Consider the following 27565-nt stretch of genomic DNA (forward strand, 5'->3'; position numbering starts at 1 on the left):
TCCTCTTCAGGATGTTGAATTCTGAAAATGTAAATGTCAAACATGACAAAAATATAATCATTCTCCATAGTACTGTAGCTCTTTTAATCCTTCAAGCTAAATAATAATAAAATAATATCTCCTTTACTCTCAATCTAAATAAATAATAAATAATGGAGACTTATTTGAAGCAGACATCATTGTACAGGGTTGCTGTCTGTAGACACCCATGGCATAAGGAGGGATGGTAATGTGAGTATAAAACCAGTAGTTACCCCAGTCATGCAGACAAAGCTTGATGGGAGCATGGCTAAGGGAGAGATGTGTGTGGTTGGGATCCAGGAGGTGATTTGACCCATGAGATCTTTATAAGGGAGGCAGAGTGTAGGTAGATCTCCTAAAATGGATGGGACTAAAGAGATAATACGTCCCAGCCAGAGAAGGCAGCTCACAATTGCTGGCCAAGTGGTGAGTAGAATCTGAGGTTGATGATAAATGCTTAGGAGGGTGAATATTGCTACACAAGACTGCTAACCAGCAAGGTTGCTCTCTAGAGGGAAATACACCCCAAGAAAATACCTCCATGCAAAAGAGTCCTTCATGGTTCCAGAAAATGAAAATGGTATGTACCTAAGCATTTCCTTGACAGCAGGGAATCAAATTACAATGTTCTTCTGGGCAGCAAGCTGTGCTTGCAAACTGTAGGTAAGGACTTTGGGAATGTGAGAAAATTCTACCCTAAGAATCTTAACTATGCACTGTCTTTTCAGACTCTTAAGGCCTTGGTATGTGCCCCAGTATGGTGGTGGATTCTGATTTGGTTTGTTCTGAAACCAATTTTTGGAACCCCCTTGAAGTCATTAAAAATGGTCCCTTCACAATAAACACAGAAGCAGACTTATTTAGAATGATGAAAATATTACAACCAATAACACTGTAAGTCTGGAAACTACTACAGAGGTCCCCTTTCTCCACAGTTTCATTTTTTAACATTATAATTATTAGTGTCAATTGTGACCTGAAAATGTGAAGTAGAATGTTCTATGATTAAATATTAGTTATTTTTACTAGTAAATAAGTAGTAAATATTGGTGAGTTTTCAATTACCGGTTTTTAAAGTTGTTTTAAGTGACATGATAAAACTGCTACTCCTTTGTTCAAGGTATCCATGCAGTATACACTATCCACTTTCTTAGTAGCCATCTCATATATGGGAAGCACTGTCCTGATATTCCAGGCTTTGTGTTCAAGGTACCTTTGTCTTGCTCCAAAAGGAAAGAGTAGGGATGCCAAGGGAATCGCAGGGCATGAAAAAATGGAAGCACAGATTAACTGCTGTTTCATGGCAATGCTGCAGAGCATGCCAATTGAAGGCCTTCTGTGTGTGGGGTTCAGCATTAGCTGCTGATTCAGGCATCTACCAAAAATACTTTCTATAGTATATCCTACATGGATGTGGGTGCTGCATAAACTATATGAACTCAAGAAAAGATATGATTCCTTGTTTACTTATTATGAGCTTGCCCTACATTTTCCTATAGATACTCTCTGATTGTTTCCTTATATGATACTAATTCTCTATTAGTTTTATAGGGAGAATAAAATATTCCATCACTTCCTATGGGCAATATTTTAAATATCCATCTTACTGATAGTATCGCAGGGGAATATTCTCATGCTGGGACAGGATCTCTGGCTCTGTGCAGGGAGCTCCTGACTGATGGCACATAGAGCAGAAAAAGATGTCTATTAGCCTGCATCTGGAGGAAGCCTTTTCTTCTTTCCCAGAAGCCATTTCTTCTCTGCTCTCTCCAGATGTGCTAGATCTTGCTTCAATACGGCAGATCATACGATGGTGCCGTCATACCAGCTTACTGCAGTCGGCTCAGACTGCCAAGTGTACCCCTCCCCAGCCTAAGTCAGGTTGTCTGTGCACCTGTGATTCCACTGCAAGCCAGGAGGAGCGGGAGAGGGATAGCCACACAGTCGTGTTCTATCCTGTTAAGTTTAACTATCCTGTTTTTAAAAGGTTTAACAAAACACGAACTTAAGATAACAGCCTTGGAAAGATGTCTGTGATAATAAGGGGCCTTGGAGCAGCCAAATTTACTTTATCTTTTTTGGAAAAACTCCTACAAGGCCATAGTCTAACAAAACAAAGAACAAATAAAAAAATGAAGTTTTGGGATCAGGGAAATAGTGGATCAAAGCTAACTGAGCTCTGAAGAGAATCTCCTAGATGTCACACTTCGGGTTTCATCATACGGAATATTAAAAGAATTGATATTAATGACTTGATAGTTAATGAGGCAAAAAAAAAATCAGATTTTTTCAATAAGCAAGAAATGTGCTCATTCTCACTGATCATCATAGAACTACAAATCAAAACCGTAGGAAGATATGACCTCACAGCTGTTAGGATGACCATCATTACAAAAACCAAATGGTAACAAGTGTCCTGGAAATGGAGAAAAGAGAACTGGGAATATAAACTGGCACATTCATTATGGAGAACAGTCTAGGAGTTCCTCTAAATTAAATTTGGTACTACCATATGACTGGTTAATTCTATTCCCATACATATTCAAATAAGTTAAAGTCAAGGGCCCAAAGAAATACCTACATTCTCTTATTCATTGTAACATTGTTTATAATTGCCAAGATGTAGGGAAAAAGATAACTTCCCATCAATGGGTAAATTAGTAAAGAAAATGTAGTACATGCATGTAATGGAATGTTATTTAACAATAAAAAGGGGGATCTGTTAGTTGTGTTGTGTGACACTATTCGTGGGGGACATGAGCAGAATTTTACTTACTGATAGAGAACTACCAACAAATCAAAGTAAGGCTACTACAGTCCGACTTGGTGAACCAACGAGCTTTATTGGGAGTACTCACAGGAATCTGTAGGAGGACTTACCGACAGGAGCAGAAATAACCCAAAGATAGTTGCATTAGCAAAGCCCACCTAAGAGTGGGTGACAACTCATGAAAGTTGGAAATCTAGAGCTCACTGTACAACTTGCTGGTAGCTCGACAGGTTGGGGAGCTTTTATTCAGGTAGATCAGTTGGTATGAGCCTCTTCCAGGCAGCTAGGCTTACCTGAAAGTATCTCCCAGAAGTCCTTATTGTTTATATATGCTTGAGGAGGGATGGACCTGTTATATCTGGTCAATTTCAGGGATTTCCTGAAATTTCTGAGTTGTTTCTTCCTGAGTTTTAATGATTTCCTGCAGGATGCAATGATTTGACTTGGAGGAAATTGCTATACAACGACTTAGAACAGGAGTGAAGATGTTACTGGATATTATGCTAAGTAAAATAAGCTAGGTACAGAAAGACAAATACCACATGATCTTACATACATATGAAGCCAGAATCGTGAGACTCAGATGCAGGAAATAGAATCATGGTTGACAGGTATTGAACAAAAAGGAATCAAGGTATGTCTTCTTACATTCTAAGCTGGAAAATAGTTATAGTAGATATATAAAATAAGGAAGCTATTGGATTAATGCACTTTAATTTTATTTTGTCTTTTGGCTTATTTTTCTTTATTGTTATCTATATAGAAAAGGACAAAACAACAATGACAGATTAGAAAAATGAAAGTAATTTTTTGTTGTATTTAGAATTAGGTCCTGGGCTAGCCTTTTCTCATAAACTATTTTGTTTAATGTTCACTGAAAACCCTGGAAACATCTATCAGTGACTCTCCTCTATAATAGACCAGAGTCTAGCCCTCTAGTTTTATGATTTTCCTAGTTGAAAATGATCCACATAGTAATGAATAAAATTTATATGTACAGCTGCCACTGGGCCTAACAGTAATAAAGTGTGATGCCTTGTGGAGTCTGTTGGCTTGAGGCCAGTGTATCCATAATGAGAGGAATAGAAATTGGCCACATTATGAGGCAGAAAACACTCTGTTCATGGATGCACGCACAGGAAAGCCACTGGTCCCATGTGCTTACGAGCAGCCTAACATCCTACCTGAGAGCCTTTTCTTTCTTCTATGTGCTTGAGAATAGGCTTGAGAGGTATTGAGGAATTGTTTAGGGGAACAGGAAGGAGACCCAAGAGTTGCGATTGCAGACCTGTGTCACAAAGCCAGAGAATTTCTCATAGAATGTTTCTACAACCCTGTCATTTCAGCCATTAGTGGCAATATTATTTTCATTTTATTTACGAGAGAACTGAGGTTCATCAGGGTTGAATTAATTGACCATAGTCATGAAGACTACCAGGCATCGAGCCTACAATCAAAACTGTGTGTCCAAGGCCAATGTTCTTTTCACTGTATCACTCCAATGAAAATATTTCTTAAAAGAGACAAAAACCGAACAAATGTCAGAAGAACCGAGTTATGTGCAGAAAATGGGAAATGATTACAGTCAGGGTGTGCTCTGAGAACTCATTCTTCTTCATTCCAGTTCGTGCGCACTGCTGCAAGTCCTTGGGTGACAGTCTCTGGCATGTCACCCTGGTGTGGTGTCACAGACTCACAGCTGGAGAGCCCAGCAGACTGACAGGTTGGTTTTAGGATTCTCAGTTCCTAACAGCACAGCAAGTGCTGCTTAGCAACTGCTCAGTGAGCCCCAGGCATCTGCTACCCTCTCCTTTCTCTTCCATCTCTATAGTCTGGGCCACCTGGCTCTCTGGTTTCACCAAGGCCCTTTTGAATGCAAAGAAACAGCTAATCAAGTCAGTCTTTGTCTTAGTTAGGGTTTCTATTGCTGCGACAAAACACCATGACCAAAAAGCAAGTTGGGAGGGAAAGGGTTTATTGGGTTTCCACTTCCACATTGTGGTCCATCTCTGAAGGAAGCCAGAACAGGAACTCAAACAGGGTAGGAAACTGGAGCCAGGAGCTGATGCGAAGCATGGAGGTGCTGCTTACTGGCTTGCTCCCCATGGTTTTCTCAGCCTGTTTTCTTATAGAACCAGTACCACCAGCCTAGGGATGGAAACACCCACAATTGGCTGGGCCCTCCTCCATTAATCACTAATTAAGAATCTTCTGGAGGCATTTTCTCAATTGAGGCTCTCATGACTCTAACTTGTGTCAAGTTGACATAAAACTATCCAGGACAGTCTTCTTCCAGTTGGAACCTGAAGATTTGGTTTAGAATAACCTCAGTAGCCAGTGGCTTAGCACCAACCTGGGCAGACATGTGGCCTGATGCTGCTATCTGGGTCTACTTTTCCCCCTATGCTCCATGGCTTGACTTAGCTTTATAAGCCAAGGTGGAATGATTGAGATTAGTAGACTGACAGACAGATAGACACACACACAGATAGGCAGACAGAGAAGAGAGACAGACACAGGCACAGAGAGGGGCAGACACACACACATACATACACACACAGAGAGACAAAGAGAGAGAGAGAGACAGAGAGAGAGAGACAGAGACAGACAGAGAAGAGATACAGACACACAGAGAGGCAGACACACAGAGAGACAGACAGACAGAGACAGACATACAGAGAGGCAGACAGACAGAGAGACAGACACACACACACATACACACAGAGTGGGGGCCGACACACACAAAGAGACAAAGACAGACATAGAGAGTCAGACACACACACACACACACAGACACACACACACACACAGACACACACACACAGACACACACACACAGACACACAGAGAAGAGAGACAGAGACAGACACAGAGAGAGCAGACATACTCACAGATAGAGAGAGAGAGAGAGAGAGAGAGAGAGAGAGAGAGAGAGAGAGAGAGAGAGAGAGAGAGAGAGAGAGAGAGAGAGAGAGACAGGCCTGACATTTGATTTTCCCCAATCTGGCTCATGGCTCTCTCTGGACTTGTCACTTTCACCAGGTTTCAGTTGACCTGTGAAGCTGTACTTTCACTCCCCTGAACTGTAGTTCAAGAGCTGACCGTCTAGTTAACTTGGATTTCCTCTCCACTAATAGAAAGAAAAAAAATCTCATCTTACATACATCACATTGGGGCCTTATAGTTTACGATTTTCTAATGTTTTGCATTATGCTGTAACTTGGTAAGCACACTCCAAAATTCTTGGAACAAAAAACATAAATAAATAAAAAAGCAAAAAGCAAACTGTGTCTATAAAGCCCAGCTGAAGTGTGGTAGCTCAGTGGTAAAACACTTACCAGTATGCAAAATGCTCTGGGTTCCATCCCTAGCATAGAAAGAAGGAAGGAAAGAAGGAAGGAAGAGGAGGAGAAAAATATTCCTCAACATCAGCTTTTTTAAAATGATAAAGTTCATGTCTATAAACTCGTTGCATATTTTCAGGTAAATTTAGAAGCAACCCAAAGTGTCTGGCATTTAGTTCATAGAGCCTTGTAAAAGTCATTCCAGTGCTTCATTGGAAACTCTTGTGGTTAAGAATAGCTACTTTGGATTCAACTCAGGCCTGAATTATTTTATATAGAGAATCCAAAATGTAAGCAAAATGACTCTTTCCCACCCTCCATGTAATTTTCATCCTAGGATTGTAGCACATAAGTCCATTACTCTTTTCAGTTTCGTTTCTTCCCAATAATGCTTATTTTTGTTTTTGTTTTACTTTGCTTTTTTAAAGTTTTGAGATGGCAGAGATTGAACCCAGGGTCTCACACTCTAAGCAAACCCTCCAGCACTTAGCTTTCACAATCTGCAGTCCTCTTTTTACTTAACAATTCTTTTGAGACAGGGTCTAAGTTGCCCCAGATAGCCTTGAGTTCACTCTGTTGACAAAACAAGCCTTGAACTTGTGATCCACTTGCCTTGGACTTCTGAGTAGCTGGGGTCATCTGCTTATGCCTCCAGGCACACCACAGTTACATCCTTTGCAGTGGGGATAGTGGGAGAAGGCTGGCTTTCTGGAAGTGCAGGCCTGAGAATCCTGTGCTTGGACAAGCCTCTCCTCACCATGAACAGCAGGACAGCTGAAATAGATCTATTCTATGACAACCATGGCAAGTCTGCTCGCTCTGTTTGCCACCACAAAAAACCATCCGGTATTCACGGATTCAGTAGTACGCACTTTGAGCAAGATGTCAGTTCAGATCTCAGAACTGGACTTTCAGACGTGCTGTCAAGAAAGTAACCTATGCCTTCAAAATGTAGTTTTCTTTTCCAGGAAATGACAACAGCATCATTGATACTTGCCCTTGGAATGGTGTTTAAAAGGTATAATTCTTGAGTTGCACACATTTTTTTTTATTAGTTTTTAAAAATGCTTTTAAATGGAAAGAGATGGATTCATTTACATGCACATGTGCCATCATCACACTTTATTTTCATTCATACCCTGTCTCCTCTATCCTGTTGATTAATATTCTTGACACAGACTCAGATTTTTTTCTATACATTAAAATTGTTTTGAATAGGCATTTTTCATTCCTTTCTCTTATAGACAAATATTTGTCTTGGCAATCAGATCCTTCAGATTCTTGTTGGAGCCCACCAAGATTCCAACTTGTGGTTTGACTCAAGGTCAGAGAGTCAGAGTTTATGTTGCTTTCCTAAAGCTGCATAATAGGGTGCAAAGGCATGGTTACCAGGTGTCTTATACTTCAATGCCTAATCACAAGATGCTTTGCCATGTGGCGTGGTTACCAGCTGTTTTGAGGAGTCTACACTTGGTTGTACATTGTGCTTTGATCTTGAAAGGGGGAGGTCTTTTGCCTTTCCCCTTGCTAGCATATAAAAAGTCCATTAGAAGTAAACTTGAGGCTGCTGGGTATTGACCTAGGGCCCTCTCGAAGCTATCCTGTGTCTCTGTCTTTTCTCTTCATCTACTTCTATTTCCTATTTAGCATTTCTAAATTCCTCACTCCCCCTTCAAGGGACCCTTTGATAGGTCGGGGCTGAACCCCAACACTGAACCCTGACAGATCCTTTAGAAGTAGGTGGTCTCCAGGAGCTTCTGACCCAACCCCCTCATTGTATAGGGAGAATGTGAAATGTGTCAAGTTCCTACCTAGAGTATTTCCCTGGATGAAGAAGAGAAAGTATGTTCTTTGTCTACTGACAAGCTGAAATGATAATTATTGAATATCTACAGATTATTTTTTTTCTTCTTATTTTAGAATATCAGACTTTTGACATTGCCACAAAGTGTTCTTGTTATGGGAAAATGCACATTGTCTTAGTATTCTTCCTGTTGCTGAGATAAAACATTCTGACAAGAGCAGTTAAGGGGATAAAGGGATTATTTTAGCTCAGAATTCCAGATTAGAGTTCATCATTGAGGAGAAGTCAAGGCACCAGGGACTTGAAGCAGCTAGTCACACCTACACCCAAGAACTGAGAGAACTAATGCTTGTGTTTTTTTTTTCTCTCCATTCTTACATAGTTCATAATCTTCTGACTAAGGAATGGTGCCACCCACAGTGGGTGAGCCTTCTCATCTCAATTAACATAATTAAGATAATACCCCCCACATACATTCTTGCAGGTCAAATCCTCACTGAGACTTAGGTGATTTTAGATTATATAGAGTTGATAACTAAAATAACTATAGCACACATAGAGGGGTGGGCACAAGCAACAATTTTATTTTGTGGAAAGAAAGGAAAACTGAAACTCCCACTACCTGCCAATATTCATGGTCTACCTCCAACCCACACACAGCCTCAGCAAAGCAGATCAACACAACGGTGGCACATCTCTGGCTGTGGAGTGTATGCAGGTAGGAGAGGCAATGTGGTCCTTTTCTCCTACTGGAGTCTGCTAGTCATGCTTCTCTAGTCTTGTTTTTTTTCTAAACTAAAGGATGCTAGAATGATGGACCTGGAAAAGACTTTAGTGTGGACTACTAGATCCTATCTTATTTTATGTATGATAAACTAAGTCAGGGAAAAGTTCTTTTAAGGACAAGTATACGTGGTTCACAGATCTGGGACCTTGACCTGCAGCTCCTACTCAAAAAGATGATCGGTGCTCAAAGTGCTTTCTTACTGAATTTCGTTTATTGAGAACAGATGGTAAGTAATTTGAGGATGAAGTTATGTGCATTCAAGAACAAGGGAAATGCATTTGATTACAAGATCTGTGTTGTGGTCACTGGGAAAATCATGGAATTGCCCTCTCTCAGTAATACAGGCTATGATATCATCTTAGAACTAAACTAAATGCATCTGTGAGGAATAACATGGCCCATTTCTGTTTTCTGAAGAGTTCTTCTGGGTTGAGGAGAAAGGTAGCCTCGTGACCTATTAAAGTTACCTCTTCTCACACCTTAACCCTCCCACATCCTACTGTGCAGGTCAAGGAAATGCCATGACCTTGAGGGGAGCTTTTTCTGCCAAGGTTTTGGGGCTATGTATAAAGGAGGTGATCCACTGCAGAATTCATCATGGTGGACTGACTGTTTTTCAGGCAAAAAAAAAAAAAGACCCTTAATTCCCATAATCTTTTATCTGATTGTAGAAGAAATGTTTGCATTCAAAAGGAATTTGTTATAGCCCTATATTGTTATGTTGGCAATGTAACAATGAAGTGGAGAAAGCAAGCTCACAGAGCAGCTGCCAATAAACTGACTTTCATTTTTAGACTAATAAAATTGAATAAAATAAATCAGTATGCTATCTGTAAAATGGATTAATTTTGATAAAACTACATTTACAAAGAGACTAACCACACACATTTAGTGGTTATATCTGAGAGGAATGGAAGTATTTTAGATAAGGGAGGTGCAAGAAATTGGTGATGCTCTTATTTGTAAACTGGGCAAGGGGTTAAAAATGTCAGGGAGGAGTAAGATATCAAATCAGCTCCTAGGTAAGTTTTCTAATTTTTTAATAGTCTTAACAACTTTATCAGGAAATTGCATTAACTTAAGATACTTTACAAGTACTGAAATATTTTTAGTTTTATATTGTAAAGGTAAGAAAATCCCAAAATTAATGAGGCTACACATTGTAGTGCCTATTTTTCCTTGTTGTGCAGTAATTATCATAACTATCCACCATTATATTCTATTAGATAGAGTAAGTTGGGAACCTGAATAGGGAGCAGAAATTCAGCTTCAGCATGTAATAGACTGAAACATGTAAAAACCAGTCTTGAAGAAAACAAAATAAACATATTAAGGAGCTTGATATTCCTCCTGATTTAAAGATGGCTTCTGCACCTCCAGGAAAATAGAATTCTAAGAGAGAAGAAGAGGGTACAAAATAGTAAAACCACTTATACTGCAGTAGCTATGTGGAGCCTGCTTTACAAACATATGGGATTTAGATGTCTTTTGCAGAGGGGTCCCAAAACAGCTTGACCACATAGCTGCCATGACAGGTCCAGACACAGCTGCTGTGACAGGCTTACTGGCAGGCAACACCCAGATCCAGGAAAAGCCATAAGCTGACCCCACCCAGGGAGGGCCTATGTCTAAGGGGAAGTACCTGACATCCCAAACATTCCAACCATTAGATAAGGTGGCCAGATGTCCTTGAGCCTAGCACACACCTATTTTTGTTTTACAGATACCCCTAGACAGAATGTCAGCCAATCAGGTTCCTGAACCCTGGAAATCTCCTCACCCCAACCACTGCTTGGATAAAAACTCTAGCCTGCTTGGTCTCGGGGCTCTCTGTTCTCACCGCTGCCTCAGACAGACAGAGGGACCAAGCTCTAGAGCTTGAAAATGAAGGCTCTTTGCTTTTACATATGGGATTTGGTCTCTGTGGTGGGCTTTTGCGGGTCCCCGCCATCTGGGCATAACACTTTCATTTGTGGACACTAGCTTTGAATCTTCAGATATGTATGTTTCATCTTGAATACCCAAAGAGGTCAGGAAATAAGTAAATGGGAATGGGGATGGGTTTCAAAGGCGGGAAGACAGAATGCACAGGCATAGAGGGTTAAAGAGGAATTGTGGAACAGAAAACCTTAATGTTATTTTGGTTTTGGGGGTGAGTAGGCATTTTAGAGCAGGGAGGGATGAATAACACTAAACTCCTTTAAAAAAAATCCCTAACTATTATTGTAGAAACTTTCATATATATGTATAAAGAGTTAAAATGGAGTTTCCTTTCATTGGCACAACAATGCCCCTGTTAGACACTATAGACTAGCAAATAAAGAGTGTGATGCCAGTAGTTGGGTTACTTTTTTTAGAGTCTTTAACCAGTGAGATCACATAGATACCTCTCCCCCAACTTACAGACTAGTGAGGACTATTGGGCTCCAGCCCCTTGATAGCCCTCTCCCAGGATCCATGGAAGAAATCCACAACCAACTGATGTACTAATCTTTGATGATATTAAATGAATCTATGTACATGAAGCTCTTTAGTTCATTCGTTTTATTTTTCTGAGTCAGTTCTCTCTCTACACTGCTTCTATTCTGCTCTCTTACTTAGTTCCTTTCCCTCTATGCACTATCTTAATTCTTTCATCTTAGTTCTGCCCCATCTTGGTCTTTCTCATCTTATTCTCACCTACCTAGTTCTTCCCCATCTGGCTCTTCCTCATCTACCATCTCATCCTTCTAGTTCTGGTCCTCCAATCTAGTTCTCCCAAGTTTCTGAGGTTTACAGTTATACACCCATGCAATAGCAATGCTCTGGCTAAGGCAAGATCACCAGGCTTGACTTTTTACAGGATCATCAAGGCAGATAAGAGTTTACCTCAGGCAGTGACTGTCAGGTTTTCTTTTACAACCCAAAATGGGAGTGGTTAAAGGAGGAGGTCAACTAAGAGATAATATCAGTTAGTATATCAGAAAAAGGGAATTTACATGCTCAAACTACATTCCTGGAAGTGGTTAGGTAAAATGTTAGGAGTCTATAATGTTAGTATATATCATGAGTAAAATAAAATTGCTCATATTTCGTTGGGGCTTTAACTATCTCAGTGTCTTTACTGGCAGCTCGGGGATCTCTAGGCAGCTGTGTCTCAGCTTGATGTATCTGGTGTGCAAAAACCCCTTTTGTTCTAAGTTAAATGTCAAAAGGGAAATTCTAGACTGAGCTTAATTTGCACAAGAAACAAAGCTATGTACCTAATTTCTGCCTTAACTAGGCAGTGTCTCGTGTGGATATTTACCTTAATTCAGATCAGCAGTTGGTCTGAAATGCTTATTCTGTCTGCCGTTTTGGCCTTGGATGCTTGAGAGCTATTTCAGATAAAATACACTATTAGAAGTTCTTGGGGAAGTTATGAGAGCACACATGAATTTCATAGCAGGAAACAGCTGGTATATTAAAAGCTGAATAACACCAAATACTCCCTGAGATTTGGCTTTTCCTCTAGAAGAATTCCTTGATTCTTCCAGGTATAGCTTTACCATAGTCGGCTGAATTCTTACTACATTCCTACAGCTTGTAGCAACAGGCCATTGTCAATGCTATTGGTTAACCTTTAGAACTTGATGCCAGGCATGAGTTGCTTCTTTTGGGGACATCAGAGGATGAGGTCACTTAGATTCCCCAAGTCTTATAGGCTATTGCCTATGCTCTTGGTTACCCACCAGAACTTGACAGTAAGACCATATTTCTGAAGCTGTCATATGCTTTTTGATTGGATTTGAATCTTACTCCACAAAATAAAACCCATACCTGATACCATTATCAGGCCAAGAATCTGTGCCTAGAGTTGTCATAGACAACAAGGGAGAAATTACTTGTATTTTTTTCTGACAAATGGGTAGGGTATTAAACCAACTCCTAATGACTTATTATATCCATAGATTAATACATCTCTTCACCCTCAACAAGGCTCAGGGGTCACTGAAGCAAAGGAAGTGGGGGCAGACTGAATGAACATGGATGAATGACTACAGGGAAACAGTGCTTTCAGGGTACAGCAGGGCAGCTGTACTTATGAACTCACAGAGGTTGTGCCAGCATGTATTTGATCTGTGCAAGCCCAAGCCAGACCAAATCTTAGCATGGTCTTGGGAGATAGGCATGAAGTCCCACCCCTAACTGAGGAGTTGTTGACAGCTGATAGCTGTCAGGAGAGGGAGAATAAGTTTCCCTTAAGCGTGTAGCTCCCTGGGTACCGACCATACTTCAGCTGAAGGCTACATGCCCTGGAATATGTAGGCAGCACAAATTGAACTTGATAGGTTAAAAAAGAGTTATTTTTTGAGCTACAAAGTTGCATGAGTAGGGAGGGGGGAGTGGATGGGGAGAAGCTGGGGGAGGGTCATGAATGTCATACACATTGTACAAAATTCACAGACAGTCAATAAAAAATGAGAAAAAAAAAACTCACCAGAATCAGAATCCAAGTAATGGAAAGGAGGCTATAGTGAGATGAGAGATGAGGCTTGTTCTGTGTCTTCCCTTAGGGGTTACCATGTGTGGATAAAGTGCCTGGAGCAGAGGTGTGCCAGGAGCCTGGCTGTCTGCTCGGTACAGAACAGGCTCATGGCTAGGGAGGGGATGAGGAGTGTGTGCAGTTAGCTGGAGGGGAGGAGGAGGGTTGGAAGGAGCACATGTACTCAGCTTCCTCAGGTCTTTGTCTCCATCCATTGTTGTTGCAATGCCATTCACTTCAACAGGAGCCTGGTGGCTTCCAGGAAGACAAGTATGACAGACTTTGAGGAGCCCCAGCCTATAATCCAGCAGGGTTTAGAATTCCCTTTTCTGTTCTAACCTTGCCGTTAAAACTCCTGGGGCAATGTGGGTCTGCCATGTGTCTACAAAGTCAGCTTTCTTCTTCCTGCCTCTACCCAGGTTACCTAGTGACCTACGCTGGAATTTCCCTAGTACTTTGTAGTTTCCCACCAAACATCCTTTCTAGAATTTTGCATTAGTAAATCAGTTGAATTCGGTGAGCATAGCTGGCTGGCCACTCTAGTAAGAGCCTGGAAAACAACTGTACTGAAAGTAACAGGACTGATGTAAAGCCATCTCAAGAGGTTTCGGAGGGGAACAGTATCAGCAGCTGGGCTAGAGCCCATGCTTGTGATAATTTGGAAGAGAATCTGGTTGCCTTCTACTAGTACCCTAAGAACTTGACTGAGACTAAATCGAAAATTAATGGACTAGTTTCCTTGGCTACTTGGGCTGTCTTGAGGACAAGACTCTCCTCCCACACTACCCTTCTTACTGTGTTGGTTTCCAGCATCATACATCTTCCTTTGAAAAAAAACCAACCTCATCAGATTCTTCACAGCAAGACTCTACTCTCTGGTACCTTCTTTTGTGTTAGCTCCTTTTCTGTTGCTATGCTAAAATGACATGTCCAAGGCGGCTTATAGATGACAAAGTTTACTTTGGCTTACCCTTCCAGAGGGATAAGAGCGTATCATGGTGGGGGGAAGCATGGCAGCAGGCAGCTGGAGCAGGAAACTGTGTAATCACATCTTCAACGACAAGCAGGAGTAGAAGACAAAAACCAGAAGTAGCATGAGTCTATGACCTCTCAAAGCCCACGCCTAATGGTGGACTTCCTTAGCAAGGCTGTACCATCACCCCAGACAGTGCCAATCAACTGGCAGCCATGTGTTCAGATACCCTACACTCTACCTGCTACAGGGGAGGCTATGATAAGAATATCCAGAAATACTTCTCTTCTCTTGAAACAAACAAACCCAAAATGCAGTCATATGAGCCTGTCCCAACTCTGAAGAAGTACAGGCATTCCCAGGGCATTGTGGGAACCTTTTTTGGGCCATGAGTGACAAGGGATGATGCCCATGTGAGTGCATTCTTCCCATTTTGGCAGCTAATGGGGTTGTGAGAACTCCTCTTTACAAGTTCTTCCAAACTAAGAGAGCTGCCAAGATTTTTCAGCTCCTCTCACACCACCCACAGCTAACTCCTGCCAGGAAACAGCAGAGAAACCTATAAAGGCTATCCAGGGATCACATGGGCTTCCTCCCTGCTAAGCCACAAGCCTGGTCCTCAGGTTTCAGCCTCCGTGGGTGGTGGCAGGGGTGGCTGTTCTGTTTTGTTTTGTTTTCTGCAGGATCCCTGAAGCCACCTCTGGAAAACTGAAGACAGTGGTGGACTCAGAATGCTTCGGTGGATTTTTTTTTCCCTCTCACAGACAACTGGAACCTTGGGAGCCAAAGGAGACTGTGGAGCGGATGTGAGCAGATGGCCACTGAGGATAGCTGACCGGGTGGGCTGGAACACAGGCCAGGAACTGCCACCTGAGGATTGTGCTTGGGATGTCCAGATGATGCGTGAGCAGCCACTTAGGGAGCCTTGTTCTGTTGAAAATCATAAAGTTGAAAATGAAAAGAGATAAAGACATAAACACAGAAGAACATTTGTCTTTTGTGAAAAGGGTGACTTTTAAAGATTAATTCTCTTTTTTACTATGTGTGTGTGTGGGGGTATGCACGTGTAAGTTCAAGTGCCCAGAGGTCAGAGGCAATAGATCTCTTGGAGTTGGGACCTGGGAGCTGCCCAATGAGGACTCTAATGTCTTCTGTAAGAGCAGAGTGTACTCTGGACTGCACAACCATCTCTCCAGCTCAAGTAGGACTTTAAAAAAAAAAAATGATGTGATATTTTAAAAGTTGATTCTTCATTATAGATACTAGAAATAACATTTACAATGTATATAATGCATGTGCTTATAAAATTAGACATGACAATATGAAGTTTATAATGAACTTTTATAAGCCATTAAGTAACTAAGATGGGGGTGGGTGGAAGAAATAAAAACATATTTAATTTTTACAATTGTTATGTTGTCTATAAAGTAACTGAAGTTTTATATAGAAAAGGAAAGATGTTTATTCTCACTCGGAAAATGTACAAACCAAGGCAAAGCAAAGAGGCTCCACCGAACCGGCACTATTTTAAAATTCTGGTGACAACAATTGGCAAGGAGGTGAAGAAATGATACTCCTATATTTTTCTGGCAATCTGACAGAAGCTTCATAAGTTATAACACTCCCACACTATTTTCCAAAGCCAACCCTCATCATAGAACCCCCGAGGTGGAAGATAGTAATTGTAATATTGTTCATAGTATTGCAAGTCTGGGAATAAACGGTCAACAGGGAGACAATTACTTTAGAGTGCCTTATAATCACACTATGGGATATTTGGAAAGCATTACCTAGGATTTTGGGCTTTACTGTGGTTTTTTGAGGCAAGGTTTCTTCGTGTAGCCCTGGCTGTCCTGGAATTCGCTCTGTAGACCAGGCTGGCCTCAAGCTCATGGAGATTCACCTGCCTCTGCCTCCTGAGTGCACGGTACATGGCTGTTGGGTTTTGTGCTGTAATAGAGTTCTCCAAGATGTTTTGCTGATGGAGAAGAATTATAAACAGAGTAACTATCTTTGTTATTGAATATGATCTAAGACCTTCTGTAGCTGAAGTTATCCTGTTCCTGCCGGCTCCTGCAGCCCTGTGGCCACTTGGACCCAAGTAAACACACAGAGGCTTATATTAATTAAAATTATTTGGTCATTAGCTCAGGATAACTATTGACTAGCTCTTACACTTAAATTAACCCATAATTCTTATTTATGTTTAGCCACGTGGCTTGGTACCTTTTCCCAGTTCTGCCTTCACATCTTGCTTCTCATGGTGGCAGCTGGCAGTGTCTCCTGACTCAGCTGTCCTCTTCCCAGAATTCGCCTCTCTGCTTATCCCACCTATACTATACTTCCTGCCTGGTTACTGGCCAATCAGCATTTTACTTATCAACCAAATCAGAGTAACATACATTCACAGCATACAGAAAGACATCCCCAGCAACCTTCCGTAATGCTTTACTTAAAAAAACAACAACAACAAAGATGTATTAATGTATAACTATATTGCATGAATCTAGATATTAAGGACTTTATAAAAATATTGCAAAATTTATAAAAAAACTGTAAGTGGGGAGAAAGAAGAGCCATTTCATTGTGGAGGGGACGGAGTGTGAGTGAATGGGGTACTCCTGACACAGGCTACTCCCCTGAGACACGCAGAAGAACCTCTCTTGGAAAGAGTTCCCAGCGGGCTGTTGTTGGTCCTTCCAATCTGCAGAGACACCTCTCTTTGGTCACTGACAAATTAATTTCATAATGAAAGAGAAGGGCACTATGGGTGCTATCTCATCCTGGATCTAAATGGAAGGATTGGCTGCTAATGAAACAGGAAGGGACAGCAGGGAATACCCTGGAGTTCCTGTGTCCTCAGCCCTTCCCCTTAGCCTTTACTGAGTACTCACTATGTGCCGATGACTGTCTGGGCACCAAAAATGGTGACTAATGTGGTATAATCCTTGATTCTAAGGTGCTGTTCATCACAGGGGAAAATGCACATAATAAAAATTTCAGCGCTGGGCGGTGGTGGCGCACGCTTTTAATCCCAGCACTCGGGAGGCAGAGCCAGGCAGATCTCTGTGAGTTTGAGGCTAGCCTGGGCTACCAAGTGAGCTCCAGGAAAGGCGCAAAGCTACGCAGAGAAACCCTGTCTCAAAAAACCAAAAAAAAAAAAAAAAAAAAAAAAAAAAAAAAAAAAAAAATTTCAATATTAGTGTACATATGGGGGTAGAGGTACAGTTATGAAAGCTTTGTGAAGAACCACTATTCATTACACCCAATCAGACTGAGGGTGTCTTCGAAGAAAAGAGGAAGGCAGGATATTGCTAGCTTTGTTCCAGTGGAGTCCAGCACAATTCTGACCCATTGCAGGTACTCAGAAGTATTCCTGGAGAGAAATAATAATGGGCTGACTGGATAAAAGCCTCCAGGAACAAGATATGAACATGTAGTTTGAACCTGGCTGACATTCCAAGGGAGTATTTGAGAAAATGAAACCAAACAAAATAAAACAGAATGGACATTTGAAAGCTACGTTTGGAAACCAAAGAATTGCTACTTGTAGATGGGCACAAAAACATAAACACGCACTCCACAGTTCTGTACTGAAGGTAAAGGTTATGCAGAAGTAATACGGTCTGGGGCGAGCAGAGTGAAGGTGTTGTATGCACTTTTGCCGTGGGTCCCAAAGGAGTGTGGCCTGTGCAGTACAGGCTTCAGGCCACACCTCTGTGTCAGGACAGAGACTGGAGTGGGCTCCTCGGAAGCCATTTCTACACAGGCTTCATCTTACCCCATGGATGGATAGAGTTCTGTCTTGAAGAAGAATGCTTAATGTGGGATATTTCATGTGTCATTTCCTTTATTGTCTATCAGTCAGACCAAATTACACGGACCTGCTCAATTCCTTGTCGGAGAAGTAAAACCCTCTTATATGACAAGAAGGGCCAGGAGAAAACTGGGTTAGGTGTTGTTCTAGAAGTATCTACTGGCAGTACAATTTATTTTGTTTAAAATCTACTGTTTTCTTTTAAGGATATTAAAAACCACCTTTGTCAGAGTCCCAGGAGAATGGAAAGGAAAGCACAGGGATGCTCAGGCACTCCTCGTCCCTACTCATGCACATGCCCATCAGAGACATATGTCTGTTACAAGTGCCTGAGCAGCACTGATGCATAGTCCTCTCCCAGAGCCCTCGCTGATATCAGGGTTCGTCCCTCAGACTGTACATTCTCTGTGTTTGGATGACTATATAATGGTGGACATTCACTATTGCGTTGCCTACAGCATAGCTGCCCTGCCCTCACAATTATTTGTGTTCCATCTACACATCCCTTCCTCCCACTGACATGATAACGGGTTGAGAATGGCTTCAGGACATGCTGTTTATAATGAATATATTTAAGGTAATTCCCTCAAAATTATTCTGTTCAAATTCACTTTTAAAAGCAAATTGCAGGGGCTGGAGAGATGCCCCAACAGTTAAAAGTGCTGCTGTTCTTGCAGAAGACCCAGGTTTTGTTTCCAGCACCTGCATGTCCACTCACAATTATCTGTTCCTCCAGCTCCCGGGGATTAGATGCCTTCTGGCTGAGTGGGCACCAGTTACCACACAGTACACATATATACATGTTAGGCAAAACACTCATCCATAGAAAAAATAAATTAAAAATTCCAAATCTCAATAATGATGGTAGTCTGTAGCAAGTACACTTAAATTTTATTTCCTGACTTCTAAAATGTGATACACTGAAGCCTTGAGCCCCAATAGCTAAGACTGAGATTAGTATTTTTCAAAGAAACATGATCCAAATAGAAATTCTATGCTATATCTGGATGTCATTTAAATGATGGAGTACACACACTCTTTTAAAACATACTTTATTTTCCCCTAATTTCTTGCATGTTAGGTAAAAAAAAAGCCTGTCTTGGGTTGTGGGAGAAGGCTTGGGGGTGGGAGGAGGGAGGTCAGGGGAATCCGTGGTTGATATGTAAAATGAATAGAAAATCTCTTAATAAAAAGAAAAAATGCCTGTCTACACAGACTGAATATTTGTGTTTTTCCAAAATACATGTGTCAAAGTCCTAATATCCCTAGCAATGATAATGAGTGAGAATGAAACGTTTGTGAAATAAATGAGGTTATGATGGTGGACCCCTCAGGATGAGGTTATTGTCTTTGTAGCAGGGGACAACAGAGAACATCTGTTCGTTCTTTCTTTCCATAAGTCTACACACACACACACACACACACACACACACACACACACACACACACACACAAGCTCTTGCAAACCGAGGAAGGGAATGTTCACCACTCAGTGAATTAGACAACACCTTGATTTTGGATGTTCGTCCCCAGCACTGAGAAAAACAGCTGCCGTGAGAACTGCCTGGTTGTTAAGGCAGCCCAAGTTGACTACGACATTCTCACTTTCAAGGGTCTTCGTCATCTTATGTCTACCTGTTCTACTTTTGCTCATCTCAGGAACTTGAACATTGTGCTCTCTGCACTCTTGATCCCTTTGGATGAATTCTTTTTCAGTGGTGGCTTAGTGTTAGAGACACTGCCCTCAGGACCTCACTCTGAGGAGAGAGACTAGAAGAGAAAATTAAACCAGAAATCAGTGGACATATAGTTGTGATGAGTGAAGGGGAAAGGATATTCAAATGACATACATTGAATGTTGTCCCATCTCCATCACAAACAAACAGTACATGTTACAAAAACTCAACCAGCTAAAAGTATATAAAATAAGGGGTAAAGTCTCCACTTTACTATGACATTATAACATATTTCACCCTTCTTATTAGAGTTCTCACCTATTAATGATGGACATTAATATTTTCAGATAGTCTCCAGGTTGTGTGTGCATGCATGTTGGTAAGTATACATATGGGTAGGTATAAACTTTGAACATGATTAAAAATTTGGAGATAAGACACAGTAAGCTCTTATGTTTCAAACTATAAGGTCTGTAGATGAACTTATCAAACCAGGGAAGATCTCTGATGGGAAGTAGGGAAGAGAATTGAGATTCTGAGTTCAGCTGGAAGCCTTCTCCATTGTAGCCTGTCCATTGGCAAATAGAACTGCCTGGGAGAGACAAGCAGGAACATCAAGGGAAGTCCTGGTCTCAGTCACCAGACCTGCAGGACCAGAAGAAGCTATGATAGAGTGTAAGCATCCAGGAGCCACCAGAAAAGGACTCACATGTCTGAACAGCTCTCCTTTGCACTTTTGCACACAGAATCACCTGGAACTGGTTACAGTCAGAGGGATCTAAGGTCTTCATCTTTCAACTACACAATGACCACACCCAAGTCCTGTATCTGTTTCCACAAAAAGCCAGAGGCTATGGATTTGTTCCAGAGTAAGATACATCAGGTTTGACCAGCCAAGATGCCCCCGAAAGGTCTCCCATGACACCATGACCCAGATGATCCAACATCCAGAACGGTTTCAAGGCAACTGGCTCAGAGAATACAGCCTCATGGACTACTCCATAATCCTAAACTTTTCTTTATGTTGCCATAAGAATACAGTGCCCTCCTCCAGCAGGAAGTAGTAAGACAAGCTACGTTCGAATTCCCAAATATACCAAGCTGGCTTTGGAGATGGAATTGGCTCATTCCTTCTCTAAACCCAAGCATATTTTTAAAAGAAAAGGTTGAGAGACTCTTGTGTGCCATATCAGAAGAGCCCTCTGGTGTGGGACAGAGAAAAACCACTATTTCTATTTAAAACAGATTAATTATTAGTACAATATCTTTCTAAAAGAAGAAAGGGGATATGATATAGATATATAGGATATAGATATGATAGGATAAAAGGGTAGATTGTTGAACCTACTTTTAAAGAGCAACAACTTATTTAAAAATGTTTTACATTGCTATGGATTTTAGTTTATTGATAAAATTTAAAGTTAATTTTGTTATACTGTATGTATATTTCTACTCTTGTTTGAGGTATTATGTTTATGTAACTCATTTAGATTGTAATGGATAATTAAGAAATACAGATTAATAATTATCTTCTATGATAGTCAAACTTGTAGCCATGTTAGTTAAGTTTTCTAGGTATACATAGATACAATTCAGTTAGGTAGGTAATCTTCAAACACTTTAAAACCTACATAATATGACATTTAAAATATTAAAAAAATTTAGACCTTCTGGACAGTGAGACATGTCTGCTCCTGGCAACACTGATTTACTTCAGAGAGGAGGATGGGCATTGAAGACACTCCATATGGAGTTTATCTTCACCGTGGAAAAAATAGGCATTTGGGCAAGAAACTGTTTTTGCCTGGACTGCTTGATTGACTAAACATGCAGGACCCATAGGAAGGTGACCACTGAACTTTGCTTGGCTAAATGGTCCTTCGGGTTCCTGCTTCACAGAAGAAACTGTCAGACATTCTGCAGGACACAGAGAAAAGTGATTGAGAGACTCTAGCCCTGTGGGCTAAAGACAGATGCCCCAACTTTACAAAGGAACTTTGGATGACTGTCTAGGCTGCCAGCTGTCTCTGTCTACTCTCACATGACTCCCAAAAATTGCTTGCGTCCTTCTCCCATTTCTCAGGTAATACTACATCCTTCTGAGTCTTTGATGTAGTTGAAGACTAGATAGTTATAATTTCCTTAGTTATAAAATCTTAGATTCACAAATGTAAGATAGATAGGATATCTTCTTTAATTTTGCCAAATATAAATAGACTGGATATTATGGCTATAATTCTTGCTTGATAATTGTTTTGTTATATGTAATTTTTCTATGTGAAAGTTAAAACTTTCCTTTTTTAAAAAAAGAGAAAGGGGGAAGTGCTGTGGGATGTTCTCTATGCTGTGAATGTGTTGCTCTGATTGACTGATAAATAAAACACTGATTGGCCAGTAGCCAGGCAGGAAGTATAGGTGGGACTAGGAGAGAGGAGAACTGAGGGAGCAGGAAGGCAGAGTCAAGGAGACATGGCCAGCTGCTACAATGAGGAGCAGGATGTAAAGTACCGGTAAGCCACGAGCCACTTGGCAAGGTATAGATTAATATAAAAGGGTTAATTTAAGATAGAGGAACTAGATAACAAGAAACCTGCCATGGCCATGCAGTTTGTAAACAATATAAGTCTCTGTGTGTTTACTCGGTTGGGTCTGAGTGGCTTGAGGTACTGGCAGGTGAGAGAGATTTATCCTGACCATGGACCAGGCAGGACTGGAGAAAACTCAAGCTACATACATCAACACTGTAAATATATCAACTGAAAGCATATAGTCAATAACAATGTAGATCAATCAAAGATATAACATTAGCTGTACAAATCCCAAAGGAGTAATAGAAGAAACACATAAAAAACAAGGTAACCACTCCTGCAAAAATTGTGAATCCTATAGCAATAGAGTCTAGTGAGAATGAATTAGGTGCAATCACAGAGAAATCAAAAGAATGGTCAAAGAAATCAAAGAAGTGAGGTGAACAAAAGTAAAGTACATCCAAATTTATGAAAGAAATCCAAACAGAAAGTTGCTGATCAAGTACACAAACAATGGAATGAAATAAGAAAGTGGTACAAGATAGGAAAGAATAATTCAGTAGAGAGACAGAAACGCTCAAGGTAAACCAATCTAAAATCCGAAAAGCAAAAAACAAAACAAAACAAAACATGAGTCAAGTACATAAGCTCTGTGGAAAGTCTCACCCATAGAAGAACTCAAGGAGAGGACAGTCTGTGAGTTTGAAGAGAAGGTGGAGGAAATGGAACAATTAAACATGTACAAGGATAAAATTATAAGAAGGTGTCAGTGGGAAGTACAGGAAAAAAGTGCCACACTGAGAAATGAAATCTATGGATAACGAGCACAGAAGAAGGAAAATAATTTAATTCTAGGGGCACTGAAGACATTTTCCCCCAAACAACTGTAGGGGAAAAATTTCTGGAGGATGAAAAGAAATGACACTCAGATACACGAGGCATTCAGAGCACCAAACAGACAAGACCAGATAATCAAGACCCTGCATCATATTTTATTTAAGGCAGTGAATATTCAGGGCACACAAAGCAAACTAAAAGTAGAAAGAAAGAAATATTAAGCCACATAGAAAGGCAGGCCCAGCAAAATAATAGTGGATTATTCAGCTGAAGCTTTAAAAGCTGGGAGGCAGGATAGACATGCTTCAGGTTCTGAAAGGCAACAACTGCCGACTCAGACTACTCTACTCAGCAAAACTATCTGTCATAGTTGAAGGAAAAATAAGAAATTTCCATGATAAGAACAAGCTAAAGGAATTTATTATTCCTTTAGCCAAACCAGCTCTAAATCAGCTAAACTATCTCTGTAGATAAAGAAATCAAAGAAGTATGTTGAATCTTTCAGGATGAGGAGAAAAATAAACCCATTCATGAGGCCACATGAAACCATAAACCATGCCAGAATCATAGGTTAAAAAAAAAGGAAGAGGGGAAAAAACAAATACTACAAAATCAATAACATGGCAGGAATCAAAATATACCTTTCAATAATAGCTCTGAATATTAAGGATCTCAACTCCCAGGGAAAAGGCACAGGCTAGTATACTGGATAAAAGAGCAGCAACTGTCTATTTGTTGCCTCCAAGAAATGTGCCTCACCATAAATGACAGATACTGTTTACAGTGAAATGATGGAAAATATACTTTTAAAAATGAATGTAGTAAGCAAGCCAAGGTTACTGTCCTAACATCTAACAAAATAGACTGCAAACCAAAACTAGAGAGAGAGGATGAAAGACCACTTCAGACTGATTAAGGGAACAATGCATGAAAAGGACATCACCATTCTAAACATATATCTTCCTAACACAGGTGCACTGAATTTTATTTTTTTTAAATACTATTCGATGTAAAGCCATATATTAACCCCAGCATAATGGCAGCAGGAGATTTCAATATCCCACTCTCATGAATTGACATGTCTTCTTCCCAACAAAAAATAAATAAAAAGAAAAAAAAAAAGGAAAGAAATCTGATGTTATCAAACTACAATTAAAAAAAAAGACACAGGATAATATGGTGATATTTTATTTGTACTTGTACTAAAATGTGATTTTTATTTGTATGTTAATAAATAAAGTTGCCTGGGGGTCAGAGCTAATAGCAAGCCATAGCAGAAGCTGGGTGGTCGTGGCACATGCCTTTAATCTCAGCACTTGGGAGGCAAAGCCAGGTGGGTCTCTGTGTGTTCAAGGATACAGCCAGCATGGAGACACTTGCCTTTAATCTCAATACCAACCATAGAAGACCTGGAGGACTGTGTAGACAGGCAGTGATGAGGAGGTCATGTGGTTGGGTTTACAACCAATGAGAAGGCAGAACAGAAAGTCAGTGAAAGGACAGACACACAGGAAGTAGGTCTCTTTGCTGAGGGGAAGGACGGCAGTGGCAGTGAAGGGTAAGAAAGGGTTTTTAGCTCTTAGTTACTGCTCTGACCTCTTGGACTTTTAACTCTGCAAAAATAAATAAATAAATAGAGAAATATGTGAATTAAATGATATCACAGATCAAACGAATTTTACAGAAATCTACAGGGCATAATCCATCCAAATACACGTTCTTCTCAGCAGCTCTTGGAATTTTCTTAAAAATGTGTGGCCAAAAGTCATTATCATTTTGTTTTGGGTGGCATTTTGATTCCTAGTAAGAATGAACATATATCATAAGCATATTTTTCCATTAATTATCCCTTAATAAACTGAAACTTTTAGTTGAGAGTGTTTGAACTTTTATTGTGGGTTCATTGGAATTCTTTACATTTTAGGATGCTAGCTGTTCACATATCTTAAAGTTTTTCTCCTCAGACACATCTTAACCTTTCTACTTTGTTAAGCTATTTTTTGTTATTTAGAAACTAAGAAAATTAGAGGGACAAGGTGGTAATCTTTTTTTTATGACTTTGGAGTTTGTTGTTAGCCATTTAGCATGAGCTTCTATCCTAAGATTAAAAGCAAGACCACAAATGTTTTACCCAATACTTCTTTTTTTTTTTTTTGGTTTGGTCTTCAACCTATCTGGAATTTGTTTTTGAGTAACCTATGAAATAGGCTTCTAAATTTTAAATGTGTAGAAAATTTATCCAAAACTATTTTTAGACAATCTCCTATTCCTCTGGAATATCTGGAAATATTGGTTTTTTATTATTTGCTACATTTCCATGTACATGTGTCAGTTTCATAATTTGTATTTTTCTATTCATTATTTTTCTGACTACATTTGCATTACATAACTTTAATTATTAGTTGTATGGTGTATTTTTATAGCATTTCTATTCTACTCAATTGTTTTCCAAATATTGTTGGCTATTATGGCAAATTTTCTGTTTTTGATTCCAAGTTCTAAAACTCGTGTTTCCCAAAATAACCATTGAAAACTCCCCTTGAATAGCATGGAATTTGTGTAATATTTAGGGATAATTGACATCTTTATAATATTCTTTCACTTATGAGTGCAATGTATCTTTTCAAGTTTCTTTTATGCCTGATCAACGTTTTATAGCTTTTATGTTTCATTCCTGAAGTCTACGTGTGTAGTTTAAAATTTTTATCTTATTTTGTTTTATGTGTCTGAATTCTTTGCCTGCATGTATGTCGACAGCATAGATGAGTACGGTGTACACAGAAGCCAGAAGAGGGCTTTGCATGTCCTGGAACTGGGGGCTGGGGGTTGTGGATTGCCTTGTGAGTGCTGGGAATCAGACCCAGGTCCTCTGGAGGAGTCAGTGCTCTTCACCACTGAGCCAGTTCTCCAGCCCCTGCACATTATGTTTATTCTATCAACTTGGTCACGTAATTGTTATTTCATTTTTTAAAGTATTTATTTTACCTGTGGCATAAGGATAACTATTTAGAGATTATGATTGTTTAGGAAAATGTCAATAGTGAGTTCTCTTTAAGGTCCATGATCTTTCTAGCAGGGGTAGTTGGCTAGGTTTACTGTACCAGGTATGAATTAATTCCCTTCTATTGAGTGGGACTTGAATCCAACTAGATAGCTGTTGGTCACCCTAAAAATGAAAATGCCACTATTGCACCACTGTGGGTAGTTTAGCATGGTGATCATTATTGTGGTTTGTAGATGTGACAGCTAGGTAGGACTAATGATTGCTATTCAACTTTCGCAGCTTGCATAGCACCTACAGATACTGTGAAAACTAGTCCTCAGGGAGAATCCTTCTAGGTCACTTGTAGATCAATTCTTCCAAGTCTGGTGTCCGAAGTGTGTGGCATCTTCAGTAATAGGGTCTTACTGTCAAGTTCTGGGAGGCAATAAAGGCTCAGTCCTCATCAAAGAAACTCCTTTTTGTAGCACATGGAGACCATTATAGGACATGATTGGTCAAAATGCAGAGAATAACTAACCATGGTGTGACCAACTCTAATTGATACATCTACAACACAGTTCTTACACTGAAGGCTCAAGGGAAAAATTGCAAAAGTGGGGTTGGAAAGATTGCAAGCCAGAGGACCAGCACACTTGCTGTGAGGCAGTACAAGCGTCACAGGGAAGCTGCCGCCATGAAATCTCAACCATATGGTTACTTACAGACCTGCCTCAGTGACATCCCCCACTGGTGGGCCATGGGGACGGAATAAGTTTCTCAAGTCCTCACTTCTAGATGAAGTCATCAATGGCTGCTGAGAGAGAGAAAACTGGTTTCTTCAGGACAAGCTCCCTGACATGTTATCCAGTGTTAAGTGGTTATCCATAAACACTTGTATGTATACATATGTAACAATGATAATTCAAGAAGTAGAGGTTATGAATTTGAGAGGAAGTGAGAGAAGGCCTGGGAGGAGTTGAAGAGGGAAGGGGAAACGGTGTAAATGATGTAAATACAACAATCATATGTTAAATTCTCAAAATAATAAAAATTAAATAAAAAGGAAGATATTTACTTTTATGTCGGGTGTGTGTGTGTGTGTGTGTGTGTGTGTGTGTGTCTATGTGCACACAAGTGCAAGTACACACAGAGGCTAGAGGCCTTAGATCCCCTGGATCTAGAGTCATAGGTGGTGAGGAGCTGCCCAGTGTCAGTGCTGGGAATAAAACTTAGGTCCTCTGCAACACTATGTGCTCTTAACTTCCAAGTCATCTCTTCAGTTTCTAGTTACTATTTGCAATGGAATTCCTTCCCACTATATTGTTTAGATTTGTCATTATCTAAACAATATAGGGAAAGCTGTTGATTATGTTTGCATGTGCTAGCCCTACCGATTCTTCTTCCCCCTCCTCCTCCTCCTCCTCCTCCTCCTCTTCCTCTTTGTTTTCTTCCCCTTCCTCTTCTCCTCCTCCTCTTCCTTCTCCTCTCCCTCCTTCTTCCCTTCCTCCTCCTCCTCTTCCT

At 40.3% G+C, this 27565-nt stretch overlaps 1 long non-coding RNA gene across 1 annotated transcript; it reads left to right on the forward strand.

The window, feature by feature from the left end:
• Window positions 1-4421: 4421 nt before the first annotated feature.
• On the forward strand, window positions 4422-15158 carry LOC119088682. The gene is made up of 2 exons (XR_005092376.1): window positions 4422-4514; window positions 14968-15158. It is a non-coding gene; the product is annotated as an uncharacterized LOC119088682 (long non-coding RNA).
• Window positions 15159-27565: the final 12407 nt, after the last annotated feature.

Source organism: Peromyscus leucopus, chromosome 10 (genome assembly GCF_004664715.2).
Source record: "Peromyscus leucopus breed LL Stock chromosome 10, UCI_PerLeu_2.1, whole genome shotgun sequence".
Taxonomy (NCBI): domain Eukaryota; kingdom Metazoa; phylum Chordata; class Mammalia; order Rodentia; family Cricetidae; genus Peromyscus; species Peromyscus leucopus.